Source organism: Lepisosteus oculatus, chromosome 8 (assembly GCF_040954835.1).
Source record: "Lepisosteus oculatus isolate fLepOcu1 chromosome 8, fLepOcu1.hap2, whole genome shotgun sequence".
NCBI lineage: Eukaryota > Metazoa > Chordata > Actinopteri > Semionotiformes > Lepisosteidae > Lepisosteus > Lepisosteus oculatus.
Window position 1 is genome coordinate 25,260,138 of NC_090703.1, and position 20,637 is coordinate 25,280,774.

Here is a 20,637-nt window from a genome sequence, read left to right on the forward strand (position 1 = left end):
CATTGCCAGGAGTTGTCTCCATGACACTCTCCCTTATAAAATGAATGTGAAACAAAACAAAAACTAAAAATAAGATACAATCTACAGACATTCGCAACATAAACATATCTTTAAAAATTTACATATATTGTTAAATTATTACTTTAAATATATACTTTAAGTTACTGAAACAGCCAGTTAATAAAATCGTTGCAATTTTGTTCTTATTTGGAGGTGGGGATATTCTGACAACAACTGATTTAAAAGCAATCTGTCAAAGTGCAATGAAATAAAATATTATGCTGGGTAAACGTTCCGAGGTCAAATTCTTTCGGGACAGGGGTACCTTTAAAGCGGAGACGATGAAAATAAAGTTTATTATTAATTTGCTGGGTAGAGAGGTGAACATTATTATGCAGAAGACAAAGATAACGATTTACGTTGCATTGCCAGATTGTTTATGCGCGAAACATGGGTGATCTTTCTTCCTCCTGATCAGTTTAGAAATCTGTGTACACTGTAAGTTTTTTACAACCTAATTAAACTTTTAAAATACGCATTTTGAATAGAAGCAGCATATGCTGTTGTCTTCCTGCTATGTAGAACAGATCAGCAAGTTTTTTTTCCCCAGTCAGAGGGGTGTCAGATGGTGTCAGCCAATCAACATTCTGAAGCCTACCGTAATCTCTGGTATAGGGACACCCAAAAATTCTGTCGCATTTTCATTTTAGGAAGTTGTGAAACACTTGGTTAAAAGCAAGGGAGATTGTCCGTTATAGTGGACATAAAAACAAGAGTTTGCTGCGGTGTTATTGGAAACCCAATTTTAACACAAATCGCCGGCATTATATCCTAGAAGACACAGACCGGGAGAATGCCCAGAGCATAAAAGAAAATGCAGATGAACTAGGGATTGGAGAGTTTCCAAGTGCTTGTACAATCGATGGAAATGTTCAAATAAATGTGCAAAAGAAATTAAAAAAAACATTTATTCCTTTATCATATTGGCTAGCTAATGCCCTCTCTTTGCTAGTTACCTGTGGCTGTGTTTCTGCGTTGCGTAGCAACGAGTGACTATATTCTCAGGTGGAGGAACATAAACGGCTTAATTTTCGTGTTAAATAATTTTTTTAAATAAAAATTCATTCTATACAGCAATGGGGACCATTTCATAAAACTTTGATGCTTAAAATGTTTAGGGAGAAATCGAAGACTGGTGTGTATTTTTTCTTTAAACTACTAAGACCAGCCATATACAGTACAGTTTACATACAGTAACATGTTTATGTTCCTAAATTATTATTGTTTTATGACCTTCAGATGCATTATGCTCCTCTTCTTTTTATGCTCAGCTACTAAAATTTCCCTTCAGTGGTAAAATTCCATATAAATATTTAATACAAAGCAGATTAAAATGTGCACAGTAAAGAGATTAAATTATTAAATCTTTTCACTAATGACCAATACACCACAAGCCCGAAAGTGCAACATTATTAATAATATCTTCCGTGTAGCATTAACATTGGAATGTTTTTTTTAAAGTGTAAAAAGAAGCGATACACAACGTGTCTCCTCTATAACTCTTCAGTTTACAAAGAAATTCCTCCAGAGCCTCACAACATCGTCCAATAATACTCTTTTTGTGTCTAATTTTTAGTTAAGCAGGATTTTAAATTACAGACCATAACAAAAAAACAGAATCCACCTGCGCTTTGGGCGTTAACAAAACGTGTTTACAAAGAAAGTGAAATACAGTAATACTACCAGCTATATAGATACATAGATTTAGATATTTAGATCCTTAAATTAATATTGTTATTAATTTCTTTAGATACATGATTCCATATTATATTCCCGATTATAAAACAGATAATTCCGGTCCTAAAATCTGATTGGCTGACACCCTTCTGAAGCCATGCCATAATCTCTGGTATATGCACACCCCAGAATTTTGACTTTTTACTGTGTGATAGAAATACTGTGTGAAAGAAATTTTAAAGACTACTTTTTAGCGTAGATAAGAAAGCGTAGATAAAAAAGCTTGGATTCTCGTGTATCTGATACACATATCTTTTTCTGCTGTCTTTGTTGCACTCTTGAGGATCCTTGTGATATTTTGAGCTCTCGTTGAATGATGCGTTGCTTGGTTTCAATCATTTTTGTTGTTAGAAATTATGAAACGCTCTGTTAAAAGCAAGGGAGTTTTTATGTCTGTTATAGTAAAAGAAAATGACTGACAAACTAGGGATTGGATGGTTTTTCAGTGGTTGTACAATGAATGGAATTGTTCAAATAAATGTGCTAAAGAAATAAACAAAAAAAGTCATTTATCATATTGGCTAGCTAATTTCCTGTCCTTGTTAGTTAGTTAGATCAACGAAATGCTGTGGTGTTACTTTTTGTCAATGAAAAAATAAAGTATTTTCGTTTAAAAAGACGGTTACAAAGAATGTGGACCAGCGTAATACTTTGAGTTTACAACTTGTCCAAGGCCATTCATTATTAATACTATTAGTAATATCTTCGGTAAAGACTTTGATGGCGACAGCTCAAATGCTGTACATGCGAGGTTGAGCTTTATTAGCTCCTCCTGGCAGTAATTTCTGGATACTACTATCGTACTTCCGGTATTATGCAGTATTATACGGAATTAAACAGTAACCTGTGTTATACAGAGAATCACAAACCGCGGTATAACCCGCTCGTTTTGAATGGCTGCATCTGTAGCTCGACCTCCCTATCCTGGGAAACCATTCATTTATTGTCTTTCTTACCACAATAAGCCCCCAAAATAAGATAATCCAGCACTGTTTGAGCACCAATGCTGACATGCAATACATCAATTTGACTTTTATTTTGGTAACATCTGATTTATTATGTATTACACTGCTGATTGCTTCACATTTGGCCATGAAAGCGAACCCAGTTTTTAATGCTATGACTTTAACATCACATTTTTCTGAACAACACAGAAACCCTACAGATTCAATATCTATGTCATTCTGTGTAATACAGTATTACCGTGTAACACCTCCATGAAGTTAAAGCACTCATTGCAAACATTGCACTCCACCTTTGGTTTTCTGTCTGTTGGGTGATTGACAGATGTATTACAGTATCTGTCATTTCAGAACATTTCCAGTCATCCACCGTGCCTAAGAACCTTTTTTATTGTACAGTTACTCTGTTTCACAGCTATGGGTTTGGTCGCAATACAATGATATTCAGTGTCAGCATTAGTTTGGTTGGGATCATGGATGTGGTTTACACTTTACTGCATGGTCCCAGGCTGGGAACAGGAAGTGGTCTTATAAACCCCAGCAACATTGGCAAAGACACTTATCTGACAAAACCTTGGTTATGTAGTATTTGCTGAGGTTCTGTAGAATACATCTAAGACACTTTTGGAGAGGCACAAATTTTTGTTTGGTCGGGAGGGGAGTGAGACCACTACCCACTACTTCCCAGTCTGGGAACAGCAAGTGGCTTGACCTAATAAACCCCAGCAACATTTGCAAAGACACTTATCTGACAAAACCATAGTGATTTTCTATTAGCTGTTCGTCTGTAGAATAGATTTGAGCTATTTTTAGAGAGGCACAAATTTTTGTTTGGTCATTACGGGAGTGAGATCACTCCCTGTCCATCACTGCACTGTCCCAGTCTGGGAACAGGAGTGTCACGCCCTCTGCAGCCAGAGGGCACTCCTTCTCTGTCCTGTCCCTAGTTTCCGGTCTGCTGTCCTTCCTGTCCCTCTCTTTCCCTTGGGCTATATATTTCCGGGTCTTGCACTCTGTCCTCGCTCAGCATTGACGTTCGGATGTCCTGAGACCCGCCTAGCACCAGGGCACCCCACGTCCGCTCCCTGAGGGCATAGGTTTCTATACGGCATTCCTGAACTCTTTGCACTATGAGCCCGGGCCTTTTTCCCGTCTCGCCGCTACGCATATGGGTCTTTTACCGCTCTCCTGCTCCCCACGGTTAGTCCCTTTGGACGTCCGTGACAAGGAGGTGCTCTAGAAACCCCAGCAGAAACACTAATCTGACAAAAACAAAGTGATTTTCTATTAGCTGTGGGTCTGTGCAGTAGATTCCATCCACCTTTGGAGAGGCACAAATTGTCCCCATCCAATTCTACACTGCAGTTTTTCTAGAGGTGATCCACATAGACCAACAATATTGATAAAGACTTAAAACTGAATGAAAAAGGGAGATTTGCTATAGGCTGAGTGTCTTAACATTGTATGTTTTAACATTTTTGATGGTGCAAAAATATATTTTTGTCCCTGGTTATAGTTTAAAAAAATTGATTGAATTAAAATATAATCAATTCTTTCATTTAATTACAAATCTCAGATACAGCTTCTTTAAAAGCTTGCATCTCAAAACTTGTTTCATTGAACAGAAAAAAACTTTTCTAAGAAAAAATATAGCAATGACATTATTTTTACAGGAGTATAAATGGAAGAAAGGTGTTATAAAATTAATTAAAACTTCTAATAATCTTCGATTTGTTAAGCATGGTGTAGTGGCAATGCTTGTTAATAAGGCAGAATTAAGTGTCGCTGTGCTTTCCCAAATGAGGCCCCATTTCTCTGTTCATCTCTGTGGTGCAGCCACAGAGAAACTATTCATATAGGCTGATTTAAAGACGTTTTCTTTTGATAAGGGACAGCTCCCAAATGGGGATGCATTTAGCTAAGCCTGGCTATCATGATCAATGGCCACCCATCGGCGCCTATCTGTCTAGGGAGTGCCAGATGGACATCTGGACTGCATTCCTAAGTGTCAGGAGTAAGTGACTCATATCTCACCTTGATCAACCAATCAGGGACTGGTAGGGCCGAGTAACCCACATGGGACTCTGATGCCCATGGAACTTTCAGCCAATGAATGAGCTGAAGTTCCTCCAGGTAAAAACAGGCAACACAGAGGGCCTGAGAGGACTTCTGTGGACTTTTCTAAAGGGAATTCAAAGGAGAATTCCAGGACAGGACGGCCCAGGAGCAGAAGGCTCCCAAGGGCAGGACATTCTCGCAGAGCGCCTCCTGACCATCCTGAGACTCAGTCCGGAAAACCACGGAACGGCCAGTGTGTCCGAGTGCCAGAACTTTCCTTTGTTCTAAGAGTCGAGAGCAGAGGTTGCCAGAGAGTAACCAGAGGATCCACCCAAGGTTAGCAACAGCAGCAAGCCTCGTGAACAGGTCGGAACTGTGGACAGCTGAATCACTATTCAGAACGAGCTCTATACCAGGAACGAACCGGTCCTCTTCCTGACTTGCTGGGACCCACAATCATCTTTTCTCCTGTGCACAAACTTTGCTAGTTAAAGCCAACACTAACTAGCCGGTCAGTGAGTGTCAGCAGCGCACCAGTTGATATCAATTTAATTCCTAAGAGTTATGTACTTGTTTTGAGTATCCAATGTAGAAGTTATAACCAAGTGCATTTATGAAACGGTCTAAATGAATGATATACTGAACTTATGTCCTCTTGATATATGTAACTCTTTGTAACTGATTGAATATATACCTTTTGTATTCTGATAACCCTCTCGATAAGATCTATTAGGTTTACATGCATATACTATGTATTAATAAATGTATCCTCGTGTATTAGTACCTGTGTGTGTGCGTTGTTTGAGTTATATCACATGGTTGGATTCTAAAGCCATTAAAAGAATAATTTTGTGATTTACTGCTACAATTAATAATTGTCTCAGTAAATGCCCAAACCCTACAGAACTGGTGCCTCGTGAGAGCACACTACAATGGAGATCAGTGGAGGTGATTTCCAATTAAAGAAGTACCCTCTAAAATTTTGGCAGAATGTTAAAGGAATTACAGCTTAATGTAGGTAGCTTCACGCTACTCTGGGTACTTAGCCTTGAGCTGAACTAGGAAACTCTCTGTGTACAGGGGGTGACTGTGTCAGTCAAAGCAAATCCAGCTTCCAGCGTATCGGCTACTTCTGGATAAAACTATCCAGTTGTCGACAAAAAACAAATTCTGTCTTTATGTACAGGCTTTCTCTGCCTCGGCACGTGGAACAAAGTTGCAAGTCCCACAACTCAAACAACAGTGCTGGCAGTCACATGATTAAGTTGGAAAGACCACGAGAGTAGTCGGAAGAGCAATTCCAAGCTCTGTGCATCACCATTTAACTGGAGAACAATACAGCTAGTGATTGGTCAAACATTTGCCGGACACGTGGGGTTTCCATGCCCTGCAGGTTACTGCTTGGTTGGTCAACCTTAGGAATAACTAGCCATGATGTCTAACTCAAGGACAATAAACCAGTTGGGCTTAGAGTCTCACTCAGACAACGAGGCACCAGGAATAGCTGTCCATCATGACTATTTGGGTGCATCCCCATCCTGGGAAATGTTCCTTATCAGGATGCAAACATTCCTGAAACAGTACACAGCATTAATGGCTTCTCTGTGGCTAAGACCGCAGATAAGAAAGAGAGATGGGGCCTCACTGGGAAATGCACAACAACCCTTAATTCTATCTTATTAATAAGCATTGCTGCTACAATGGTGTTTGCTTGAACCAAACATGGAGCAAAAGAGCGTACCATTCATGCCAAAAATGTAAATTATGGTCCCATCAGACCATAGATTCTTCTTCCACATGCCCTATGGAGAAGTGTTGTTGAGATTTGTTGTGAGTTTTTTGTCACTCACCAATGAAGCCCAAATTTGTGAGCCACCCAGGCGATTGCTATATACACAGCTTCTCCCCTCTCACCAAGAAACTAGTTATCCTACCAGTATGGTTTCGGACAGTGGGAAGAAACCAAAGCACCAATTTTAGCACCTCACATCTGGAATTGAACACAGGGCCCCAGCATTGCCAGGCAGAATGCTAACCACTGTGCCAGCATGCCACCCACCACTCTATCTGTTGTCTTATCATTTTTATGTGCTTCACAGAAAATGCTGATTTTCTTTCCTGTCAACCTTTTTTTGTTGACTTTGATGTGTTTTTGGATCATTGTCATGTTGAAAGATCCATCTTCGGCCAAGATGCAGCCTCCTGGCAGAGGCAACCAGGTTTTGGGACAAAATATCCTGGTACTTTTGAGAATTCATGATGCCATCGATCTTAACAAGGGCCCAAGGACCAACGGCAGTAAAGCAGCCCCAGAGCATCAAAGATCCCCCACAACATTTTACAGTAGGTATTATGCTCTTTTCGGTATATGCATCCCTCTTCTTACACCAAACATACCTGTTGGTCTCATCTAACCACAGAACCCATTCCCATTCAAAGTGCCAACAGCATTTGGCAAACTCCAGGCACTTCAATTTGTTCCTCCGAAGCAGTACAGGCTTTCTTCTGGCAACCCTTCCAAAGAGCTTGGTGGTATGGAGGTGTCACCTAATAGTTATTTGTGAGATGGGATGACTCCATGATGCCACCAATCCTTGTATTTCTCGAATTGAAACCTCTAGATTTTTCTTTGCCATCCTCACCATCCTTCTCACTGTGCGTGGGGACAAGTTGGGCTTGCGTCCTCTTCCTGGCAAATTGACCACTGTTCTAATGGTGTTGATTTTTTTAAATTATTGCTCTGACAGTCAATATAAGGCTTTACTTATTTTTTGCAAATATCTGTCATTATCAATGTGGTTTATTTTATTATGAATTTTTTCTTCATATTTATCAAGTGGTGCCAATAATACTGGAGTCAACTGTGTAATTATGTATAATATACATACAAATGTATAAAATTATGGAAGACGAGTTAGTTTAATTTATAGCAAAGACCAGTCTGACAATTTTTAGAATAAAATGACAAGCAAAAGTAGAGACAAAGAGAGAAAAAAAACGCATTTGTGTGGAAAATAAGGAGAATAAATGGTTCAGAGCATGAAAGATGTGCTTGAAATGGTAATGGTTTTTAAAGGCAGTTTGATGGCAACTGAATAAATTACTGATGTAAAGATGCCTCAAGGCTGAGAAAGAAGATATTTCTGCAAAATGCTCATAGGTTAATGAATGTCCAATAGGTATTAATTAAATGTTCAGGTGGATAGCTGAGTCAGCATGTGTAGGCGGCAATGGAAGGAAGAAGGCTCCATGGCCAAAACGCTGTGTTTTCTTTCTTCTCTTTTCAGTATGGAATAAACCTCTGTTACATACTATGACACAGAAGCAGTGTTGTCAATGGGCAATATTACAGTAAGTGATGTATAAACTCTAAAAGAGAGGGAGAAAGACATTGCCATAGTAAAAGGAATCACAACCAGTTCAGAAAGTGCTAACTACTTTCATTTTAAGGAGTGTGTGTGGGATGTTAAAAGCAAAGATTAAATGTATAAGAAACAAGGACTCAGGTAAGTAAAACCAGACGTTGTTGATTTTATTTTCTCTTTTTTTAAGAGTTTAAACAAAATGTGTGAAAACATAAATAAGGTGACAAGTCTTTTTCTTTTTCCTTTTTGTTTTGGTAAAAGGAGAAAATACTTATTCTTTATTTCTTTAGAATACCATATGTCTGTCACTGTTGTTCTGATAAATTTCTAGCAGCCATATGGTATTCCTCCAATTTACTGCCACAGTTTCTAATTGTTTTTGTAATTGTCATCATCTCCAGCTCTCTGCTCCCTAGCCAATTAACCTGCTCAGATTGAAGTGAAGCATAGAGTCTGTTTTCAATTAGTCTGCTTTAAATTATGAACTGTATGCTAATATTTTTGTGAAATTGGTACTGATGCATAATGACTTAATTATTACCTAACTTTTTAAAAACCCAACAGAATGATCACATAAAAGTTAAAATGTATACACATTAAAAATGTAATGTTCAAATTGAAAATTAAACTAATTACATATGTATAATACTATCAAAATAATTTTAATATGGCCCAGGTAATGCGAAGTGAATCAGCATTGCTTGTTTGTGTGTAGCAGTTTCCCTGTATTTGGCAAGTTTAGCTCCTAAACACATCTATATTTCAACATGTGGGTGTTGTAGACAGGACTTTAGTTCAAGATACCATGATAAGATATCATAGTACTGTATATTCGCTAATAGTGCTATAACTCAGAAATCAAGTTCTCCACACCCATCTTATTTGTGTCGAGACCCTAATCACATTTGTGCTGACAGATGTACAGTAACAAACCCAGCCCAGATCCATCTTTTGCAGATAAACACATCTGATAAAGTTGAGCTTATGACAGTAAATTAATATTTACTTGTGTTTGAGAATATGAGAGTGTGATTAATTATATGAGCCTGATGTAACTTTTGAGAAAGATGATAAAAATGTTATAGTCTGTATAGTTATTTGTTTAACCCTGATGATAATTTTCTGTAATGAACCATTGGTATCAAGGCTGACTGATTCGTATACAGTATATGTACTGCATAACTGGTTTCTTGGTAAATTGGCCCTGGTGTGTGTACATGTCTATTCTTGTGTCTGTGTGTGCTCAGCATTCATGTACTAGGTGTATTCTGCCTTGCATCCATTGCTTGCTGGGATAGGCTCCGGCTACCCCGGACCCTGAATTGGAAGAAGTTATTGGAAAATTAATGGATTAATATTAATATTATGTATGTAATTGGATATAGAACTGTATGTATATATAATGTACAGTATATAGTGAGGGCACAGCTGTTCCAGACAAAATGGCAGCCAGACGATTGAAGACGATTAGTTAGGTGAGTATTTAGAAAGCAGGAAGCAGAGGGTTTTCTAAGTCATGAAATTGGAAGTCTGGAGACAGAAGTCAGACCTGCGGATTGTAAAAACCACCAGGGAGGATAAGGTTGGACTTAGTAAATGTGAGTGTTTGAATTCTGCATACCTGTGTAAGACATTTGAGAGATTTAGTCTTTGTTTTATGAAGAAGTCTGAACAAGAGACTGGATCCTGTGCAGAACTAAATCTGTGTGACTTTAAAGTTTGTTTTGAAGGCAGTAAGCAGCTCAGCTGCCTGGTGGGGTAGTAAGGTAGAAAAGTTAGGTAGCTGCTCAAAGAGCTAGACCTTTGATTTGCTCATTATATTTGTTTGCAGTGGCTGGGTTTTGTCTCCTCTCTACATAAAAAAGAGGTTATTTTGAACCTTAGAGCTGTGTGTAAGTGTAATTCTATTGTACAGAACACACTGACTTTATCTGGTCTTCATTACACCCTGTCGCGTGAGGCATCACAATATGTAATACGTGGAAGGAAGGTTTTGGGGGGAAGAATTGATCCAGGTGAAGTCCACCTTCTACTTGTGTAGAAATTTGCCATAATGATGCCCTGGGGATCGTGGACACCACTTTGAGAATGGAACAGGCATGTCCAGAGAAGCTGACACACCCTCACATTCTTTGGGGAACTTTTTTTTCACTATTTTCCCAGTTTCCCTCAACTTACACTCAGTCTCCTCTGAGACTGGTACTTTCACTCGGCTCACTTGTCAGGGCAGCTAGGACACAGGCATAATCTTACTTTTATCTGATGTTCACTCTACTTGAGAATATCTATTTCCAACCCTCTGATTCCTCTTCTCGCAGACTCTAAGACTTAGTGACTCCAACATCTGAGGCTTTCAACCTCACTGGTTCGTCCTTTTTTACCTTACAGACAGACCAACACGGCAACAACCAAGGCTAATACTCATCATGAGTTTTCCCTGTACCTTCATGTTTCGTGTAACTGCTAGGAGTCTTCCCTACTACTTAACTCTTCACTCAGTCCTCCTGTTTGTTTTCTCGTTCTCTCTGAGCTTCACACTCCTTGATTACACCCACAGAGCACCCTGCTCTTTCTCATGTTTTTGGAGCTTACTCTACGACGATCACACATATACAGATGCAGCCATTGAAAGTGCACGGTACAGACACGTACTGGAGGAATTGGCTACAGCGTCGCGCATCGTGACGCAAAATACCGTGGTATGTGATTGGTTGACCGACAGGGGCACTTGTGGTCCGTTGGTCAGTCGTAGAAAGATTTACAGTAAATGTCTTTAATGTGCCCCTTTTAGCATTGAATATTCATATGGAATTTTACCACTGAAGGGAAATCTTAGTACCTGAGCGTAAAAAGAATAGGAGCATACTGTAATGCGTGTGAAGGCCATTAACTATATTAATTTTGGAACATAAACATACAGTATATGGCTGGTCTCGGTACTTTAAAGAAAAAATACACACCAGTATTCCATTTCTCTCTAAGCTTAGAAGTCTTTAAGTAATGTGAAACCGTAGTCAACAAGCATACTTTTAGAATTTGTTTAAAAGGGAATATAATATGGAATCGCGTATCTAAAGAAATTAATAACGATATAATTATATGCATGTACCGCAACACAAGAATAGTACAAGCTGTACATTGTCTGTTGATAATGTTTCTGTAGAGCTTTTTCAGCACTCTGCATGTAACCTTGCCGGTGGCGCTGTGGGTTAGGTTCCTGACTCCCAAGTCACACTGTCTGTGATTGAATCTTGCTGGAGCCATGACTCCTTTGTTTTAACAAACATTTCTTTGAAAAAATGAAACGTTTCCCTTGGTCAGAGATTAAATAAAACCTCACTCGCACCAAACAAATTTATATTTCTAAATATCACAACATGATCGAATTTAAGTCATTTTAATAACAATGAATATTCACCTATGCGTTACAATATAAACATTTATATTGATTTAAATCAGATTTAAATATATGTGTTTTTTGATTCAGAATCAGACAAATGCAACATAAATTGGTATCTTAATAAACTTTCAGCATAGCTTTCTCCCCGTTTAGATTTATTTTTCTTGGGATCTTGGGATCAAACGTGGAAAGATTAGATTGTAATCGTTTTTATTTTTTAATACATTTTAGAAAAGTGTAATCTATACTAAAAAGCTGTACACCACCAATTATCATAACCCCACCCCTTATGCAAAACCAAACCCTCTTCCCATCCAAGTTTATCCTCTTTATCATAAACAAAATCCAGCTCAGTTTTCAACATAAAGCATTACACAAAATCAATACCTCAACACTCTATACTCAACAACGGTAATTCACAAACAGCCAGAACATGTAACTCCACATTCCCAAATAGACCTCATTTCCATAGCCCCATAGCAAAACTAACATCCCTGTCCTGTTCTCTCTCTCTACTGGTGCTTGTAATCATTTTTATTTTTAAATAAATTTTAGCAAAGTCATGTATTTTAAAAACCATAAGATTTCTATATTTATGTCTTTAATTAGTGGTTTCATTAGTGACAAAGGCTAAAACTTTCTTGGAAAAATGTCTTTTATGTAAACCATGTTTGCTATTAATTCATTTAGGGCTAGAATATGTTCATTGTCTTCCAATGAAAGAAGGGTTCCTTTCGCCGTAGTCGAGTTGACATTAGAAGCTTGCCACGGCCGGACTGTTACACCAATGCATTAGCATGTTAAAACGATTTCATTGAGGAGCCTAGCTTTCTTAAATAGTAAGTACTGTACTCCTTGGTTTTGGAGGGGGGAAGTATCTTTCTCTGGAAACCTCGCCCCCTTCTACTTTGAAAATACCTGTGAAACCAGTTTAATTCGTCACAGCCAGCAGTCCCGCAGAGAGGGGGGTTGTACTCGTTAATGTCTTAGCCAGAACACATCATTATATCTCATTTTGTATTTCTATAAAAAAATCATTTGCCCAGCCTAACTCTATTGTTGTTATTGTTTTTATCCTGTAAAGCGCTTTGAAGAGCACAGCTTTCTCACCATTTAGATTACTTTTTGATACCATCCTTACACAAAGCAGAAACTTCTTTTATTTTCCGATGACATGCAAGTAGAAAGATTACAGATTTTAATCGTCTTTTTTCTGAACCAGGGAAAATCTGATCATGTTTCTCTATAACAATAATAAAAAACTTTATTTTACATATCACCTTTAAAAGTGGCATCTCAAAGCAATACAGTAGATGTCAACCACAGATTACAAAGTAAATACCCAGACAAACACAAACGTGCTTTTAATAAAATGCTTTATTCATTCAGCAGAGAGAGAGAGCGTAAAACCTGGGCGTAACAGCTGTTCCTTTTTCTGATCACTCGCTCTCTGGATAAATGTCTCACCTGTCCTGTTCTTTGTTTTCCTAATTTGCCGATTATGCCTTCTGCGATCCACTCCTACCCTCACACCTAAAGAAGACTATTTTAATTTTTTTTGCGTGGTCCATTGTGCAATTAACCCTTGTATGTGCTGTCCTTAAGGTGATATCACATAAAGGTGATATGTAAAATAATGTTTTTTTATTATTGTTATAGAGAAACACGATCAGATTTTCCCCATGTTCAGAAAAAAAGATCTAAAGCATACTAGTTTGTCACTAGTATACTTTTAATACAGTCTTTGCTGTGCTCTAGAGGATCCTTGTGATATTTCGAGCTCTGGTTGAATGATAAGTGTCGCAGTTTAAATAAATTTCGTAGTTGGCAATTATGAAACGCTCTGTTAAAAGCAAGGCAGTTTTTATGTCCGTTGCATTTTTTTTTAAACTGAATCAGCGCTGAATTTGTTTGAATTGACTGAGCTCCATTCTGTACCACACAATGTCTGTTTTTTTTGTGCTGTCCTTTGACAAAACAAGGCTCACCAGATAATGTGAATCGAAACCTGTTTTTCTAGCTTTTAAAGTCGTGCGATGTGTAAGCGGGAACACATCATTATATCTTACATATGAAAAATACATAATATAGCTCCCAAACAAACGCAAACGTGTTTTTAATAAGATGCTTTTATTTGTTCATAATCCGACGATTTCAAGAAGACTAATGGAGGTCTGTTTTTTTTTCTGGAAAACCATAACTCTGGTCTTGTCCAGATTGACTGTCAGCACTCAGGTCTGACAGTGCTGCTCCAGCAGTGCCAGGTTCTGCCGCAGCCTCTGTTCTGTGGGCGACAGCAGGACCAGGTCGTCTGCAAAGAGCAGGAACTCGATTTCTGTAATTAATGCAGATCAGTAAATCAAGGGACAAAACAGTTATTGCGCTCAGCTCCTCAGTGGGCTTTGACATGCTAATGCGTTGGTTTAACAGTCCAGGTGTGGCAATGTTTTTTATTATTGTTATAGAGAAACATGATCAGATTTTCCCCGGTTCAGAAAAAAAGATCTAAATTACTGTACTGTATACTAGTTTGTCACTCTTCTCATCCCCTCTTTGCTAAATGGCTTTTAAACAGAGTCACATGAAGAGAGAGGTGAAACAGCCCTACACAGCCCTGTTGCAGTACACAAATGTAATTATATCTTATTAATTTCTTTAGATACGCGATTCTTTTTATTCAGTCTTTGCTGTGCTCTAGAGGATCCTTGTGATATTTTGAGCTCTGGTTGAATGATAAGTGTCGCAGTTTAAATAATGTTCGTAGTCAGAAATTATGAAATGCTCTGTTAAAAGCATTTTAACAATAGCAATGCTTATTAATAAGAAAGAATTAAGTGTTCTGAGCTTTCCCAAATGAGGCCCCATCTCTGTTCATCTCTGTGGTGCAGCCACAGAGAAACTATTCATGCAGGCTGATTTACGGTTTCCTTTGTTAAGAGACAGCTCCCAAAGGGAGATGCATTTAGCTAAGCCTTGCTACAGTATCATGATCAATGGTCATCCATTGGCGCCTATCTGTCTAGGGAGTGCCAGATGGACATCTGGACTGCATTCCTAAGTGTCAGGAGTGAGTGACTCATATCTCACCTTGATCAACCAATCAGGGACTGGTAGGGCCGAGTAACCCACGTGGGACTCTGATGCCCATGGAACTTTCAGCCAATCAACGAGCTGAAGTTCCTCCAGGTAAAAACAGGCAACACAGAGAGCTGTGAGATTCATTGGAATTCTGTGGACTTTTCTAAAGGGAATTCAAAGGAGAATTCCAGGGCAGGATGGCCCAGGAGCAGAAGGCTCCCAAGGGCAGGACATTCTCGCACAAGCCTCCTGACCATCTTGAGACTCAGCCTGGACAACCACGGAACGGCCAGTGTGTCCGAGTGCAAGAACTTTCCTTTGTTCTAAGAGTCTAGAGCAGAGGTTGCCAGAGAGTAACCAGAGGATCCACCCGAGGTTAGCACCAGCAGCAGGCCTCGTGAACAGGTCAGAACTGAGGACAGCTGAATCACTATTCAGAACGAGTTCTTCATCAGGAACGAACCGGTCCTCTTCCTGACTTGCTGGGACCCACAGTCATCTTTTCTCCTGTGCGCAAACTTTGCTAGTTGAAGCCAACACTAACTAGCCAGTCAGTGAGCATCAGCAGCGCACCGTCGCAAGCCGCACAACACAGCCTGGCACCGAGCCAGAGAGCGTGGATTGGACAGCAACAAGCCTGCAACTGCTTCTTTGAGTCCGCAGGAGATCTGAATTCCCAAAGATTGGATGAGTATCCAACTTCACTGTATTACTGCTCGAGAATTCAATTGTTATCCCAACCAGTTGATATCAATTTAATTCCTAAGAGTTATGTACTTGTTTTGAGTATCTAATGTAGAAGTTGTGACCAAGTTCAATTACGAAACGGTCTAAATGAATGATATACTGAACGTATGTCCTCTTGACATATGTAACTCTTTGTAACTGACTGAATATACCTTTTGTATTCTGATAACCCTCTCAATAAGATCTGTTAGGTTTATATGCATATTTTATGTATTAATAAATGTATCCTGGTGTATTAGTACCTGTGTGTGTGCGTTGTTTGAGTTATATCGCATGGTTGGATTCTAAAGCCATCAAAAGAATCATTTTGTGATTTACAGTATGGCTACAATTAATAATTGTCCCAGTAAATGCCCAAACCCTACAGAACTGTGCCTTCAGAGAGCACACTACATTTTTTATTGGCAACACTACAAAAGCAAGGGAGTTTTTATGTCCATTGCAGTAAAAGAAAATGCCTGACAAAGTGGGGCTTGGACAGATTCCAAGTGCTTGTACAAATGTGCTAAAGAACTTATACTTTGAGTTTACAGCTTGTCCAAAGTCATTCATTATTAATACTATTAGTAATATCTTCGGCAAAGGCTTTGATGCATAAATATTTCTGATAAAGGTAGGTTGTGTACTTTTGTCCAACAGAGCAATCTTGCTTTCATAAAATATACCAACTTTTTAATGACTGATGATTAACATGCTGTAATACACAATTTAAATTTAAAAGCTCAATGCTGTACATGAGAGGTTAAGCTTTATTGGCTCCTCCTGGCGGTTTTACAAGGTGATGCCGGATACTTTCCGGCATGACGTCAAATGACGCGATTAACCCCATGATACTGCATGATACTGCGACACGCCCACCGAGGTATACCGCGAAATACCCCACCCATTTTGAATGGTTGCATCTGTAGAACCTCCTGCTCCATTTTTTTCCCTTTCTTGGAGCTTCTCACTTGGACATCACCACTTGACTACTGCTGGATTCCTCACTCTCTGCCAGTGTTGGACGTTTTGTATCCGCTTTTGTTTCAGTTCAGTTTATTGTCATATGCAGAAGTACATTGAAATGCCTTTTGTCATTTACGTCTAATCTCATACCACCCACTAGGTCTCACATTCTTATCCCATCGTCCCACTTCACTCTCTCTATGAGCTTCCCACTCCTCTTTCACACTTTCTCTTCAGGATTTCCCCATTCCTTTTTTTCATGAAACTTCCCACCCCACTAACACAAACATTAGTAACGCACTACTCTTCTGTTACCAATCCCTGCTTATCACCAGAGGCCACTAATAGTCAAGCCCTTTCCTTCACTCGAAGGAGTGAGTGGGGCTTTCTCTACTACACCCTACGCTCTGTTTCTCATACTCATTTTACTCAACTCATAAGACCCCAGAGATCAGCAGCTAGATAATCCCTTTCCTTTCCTCTGCCACAATATACTCTGTTTTACATACTTTAGCTCTACACTCAATTATACAACTCATATACATAAAAAGCAACTATCTCCATGCACATTACTACTCTGATAGCTGTGTTCTTTTCCTCTTAGGAAAAGAGTGTCTATATAAATCACCTATCTCTCTTTCTTTCTCAGATTGTTTGCAGCCCAGAGCCTGCTAGTCTTGCCATATACCACTGTAATTCCTTTCTTTTCTCATTCTGCTTCTGTACAGTCACTTTTATTCATGTTACTCAACATACTGTAAGTCGCCAGACAGATGTATTTATCTACCACTTCCAGACACACTTCGGCTCAGCTAGCTTTTCCACCTTGTTCCACTGTAGCAGATATAATATTCATTCTTGTGCTTGATATGTGGGAGACTCTCAATCATACATCCTATTACTACTGAGGAAAGCTCAGGAAAGACAACTTGGTATGTACTCCTGAGCAGTAAATATACATCCTGCTCTTGAAGGACCTCCACTTCTGTGTTTTATTAAAACCTAAATTGCATACACCTGTGGTTACATAGCAATGCAGCATCTCTGTCGACAAGCTCTGCCCCACCAGGCTTCCACACACCTGCATGTCATTATACCAAAAACCAACCTTAATAGCTAGTAATTTTTTTCTGTTGATAGAAAAGGAAAATGTTGACTGATTGATCTTTAACACTTAATACAGTAATTTTTTTAATCCAATAATATGCAGCTTTTCTGACATTTGGACCATTCTTGAAGAAACACAACCACTAACTGCATCTTGCCACAAAATCCAGATACTGTAAAAAGTCATATGCTGGAGAGGCAATAAACAATAGATGCTTAAACGGCTCTAAAACATCTATTAAATAAAAAAAAAAAACAAGATTAAGCTTAGATCCTCAAAGAAACAATTTGGAAAGACTGAATGAGAGAATTTTTTCTTTCTTTGAAAAATTAAAATAGCAAATGTTATGGACACTACTGTATATTGACATTTTTTATATTTCTAAATATCACAACTGTTCAAAGCTAAGTCATTTATAAATAACAACGAATAATTTAAAGCTGCTACTACTGTCGTTATTACTGATAACAAATGTTATCGACACTATATTGAATTTGTTGGTCTTTCTAAATATCACAAAACATGCAAAGTTAAGTGATTACTATTTTCCATGAATACTTGCGCTTGTTATCACAGTAAACAAAACTCATATTTTTCAGAATTTAATTATTTAAGCAATAAGTCACGAGAGGCCGTGCTATATCGTGGATATAGTCACAGTTTAAAGGTGTTGTTATGGCAACCTTTTAACTGTGACTATATCCACGATATGGCACAGGCCTTGAGTGCCTTATTGCTTTATAAAACAGTCCCAAAATATGTGAATTCTGTATAGAATGCATTTTCATTTTAAAATTTTATTTAACACCAAAATTAAGATGTTTACATTCCTCCGCCTAAGAATATAGTCCCTTGATGCTACGCAATGCCGAAACACAGCCACAAGTACCATTAGCTAGCAAAGAGGACATTAGCTAGCCAATATGATACATACAATGGAAAAAAGCAATTGGGAAAAAAGACCTGCTGATCTGTTCTACATACCAAGAAGAGAACAGAATATAATTTTTTCTGTTTGAAACGTGTGTTGTCTTTACATGAAATTCATGTATTTCAGATCACCCATTTTTCGGGCATAAAAAGTAGTTATTAACTATCGAAACCTGTTTTTATAGTTTTTAAAATCATGCAATGTCTAAGTTAAGCAGGAACATTATTATATCTAATATTTTATTTCTTTTTTTAAATCTAAAAAATGTTTGCCCACCCTAAGGGCGTTTATAATATAAGGGTGTATCTAAAGAAATAAATAACAATATCATTATATGCATATACTGTCTGGTGGAATAAACTGAAGAGTTAGTTAATGCGACATGGAAGATAGTATTAATAATGTAGCACTTTCAGGCTCACGCCCTACCAGCTGAGGAATCAAACTCAGGCCCCCACCATCACTCAACAGGGAAGCACCCAGTCAAGCTACAGTGAGATCTTCCCTCAACACAGCCGGACCAGGTCCCTCTTATTCATATGAAAGGCAGTGACGTCACCGCACTGGCAAGCCTTCAGTCACCTGACCAGCGGATGCACCGCATCAGAGAGAGTCACTATAGCTTCTGGGAAATACATTTTTCCTGCATCAAAGTTTAACTCGTTCAGAGCACCATACATTACAAACTCCAGGCGTTTCATTTTGAGCTGAAGACCCTCACACTTGAAGAAGGCTTCACAGCCAAAACGTTGTGTTTTCTCTCTTCTCTTTTCAGCATGGAATAAACCTATTACTTGTTCCTTTGCAGACTACGCAGGCTGATGCAGCTACCCACCTGAAGTAGTTACAGTATATGTATTGCAAGGCACTCTGTTTTATTAACAGCCACTCTGACTCAAGTGTTGTACAGTGATATAGATGTGGGTAATGTCATCCCCATTAAACAATGTGCTTATCGTGAAAACCCTGCTAAACTATAAATTAAACACAAGAAGAGTATTATTGGACAATGTTGTGAGGGTCTGGCAGAATTTCTCTGTAAACTGAAGAGTTATAGAGGAGACACGTATCACTTCTTTTTACACTTGTAAAAAAGAACATTCCACTCAGTGGGCGATACATTGTTATCTCAATCACCTGGTAATTCATTTAACATCACGGGAAGACAGGAGAATGTGATTGTACTGTATCTGTACGGAATGTGTGTTGCATTTACAAAATTAAAGTGTTTAAAATGTAAAAATAAAGTAAAAAAAACTTACAGTTTACACAAAGATTCTAAGATGATCACGAGGAAATGGATTGCATGTCTAATGGTCTAACCCCATTACCCCCATTTTGATTAAAATCGCAAATGTGTTTAATTAAATGCCTTTATTGATTCACAATCTGACAATGCAATGTAAATCGTTACCTTTGTCTTCTAAGTCCCTTAATTAACTTTAAGCATGGCTTTCTCACCATTTAGATTTATTTTTCATACCATTGTTAAACAAAGCAGGAGCATATTGTACTTCCTCATGGGATCAAACATGGAAAGATTAGATTGTAATCATTTTTGTTTTTTAAATCAATTTTAGAAAAGTATCATCTATAAAAATGTTATATTTATTTAATACCACTCAATAGTTATATCAATAGAGATAATCTCTCTATTAAAGCTCAGATCAAAGATCAAACACAGATCAAACAACAATATCTCACACACTGGGACTGATCTGTGATGTGGTTGAGTGTGAGTTGTGGCAAGCTGGTGTCTGTGTGGTTCGGGCCGGCTGGCTGTGCCAAAAAATAAACAGAACCGATTTAACAGCTCTTAAGCATACTGTAGTTTTTGTTAACACAACTTCATCAGTGAAAAGACTGGGCACTTTTCCTCCCCCCTACATTCTCAGAGTAGAATAGGCGAACATTCTAATGAAAGACAGTCCCCCTGCCCACCACGGACAGACAGACAAATGTTTTCACTGCCTATTATTTGAGGCTGAGGTCTCTGCTAGCTATTCAGAGGGAATGGTGGTAATGTCACCGTGCTGGCAAACATGCTCTTTAGATACTTTAGATACTTTTTAGATACTCTATTCAATATTATATTCCCTGTTAATCAAATTCTAAAAGTATGCTATTGTTTACACCAATAACAAGCAAATTCTTGACGTGACGTCATTGCCCTTCCCTGTGGAATGTAGAGTCCTCAGCCGCAGAGATGGGGGGAGATCTCCCTTTAGCTCAGCTGGCTGGTTATC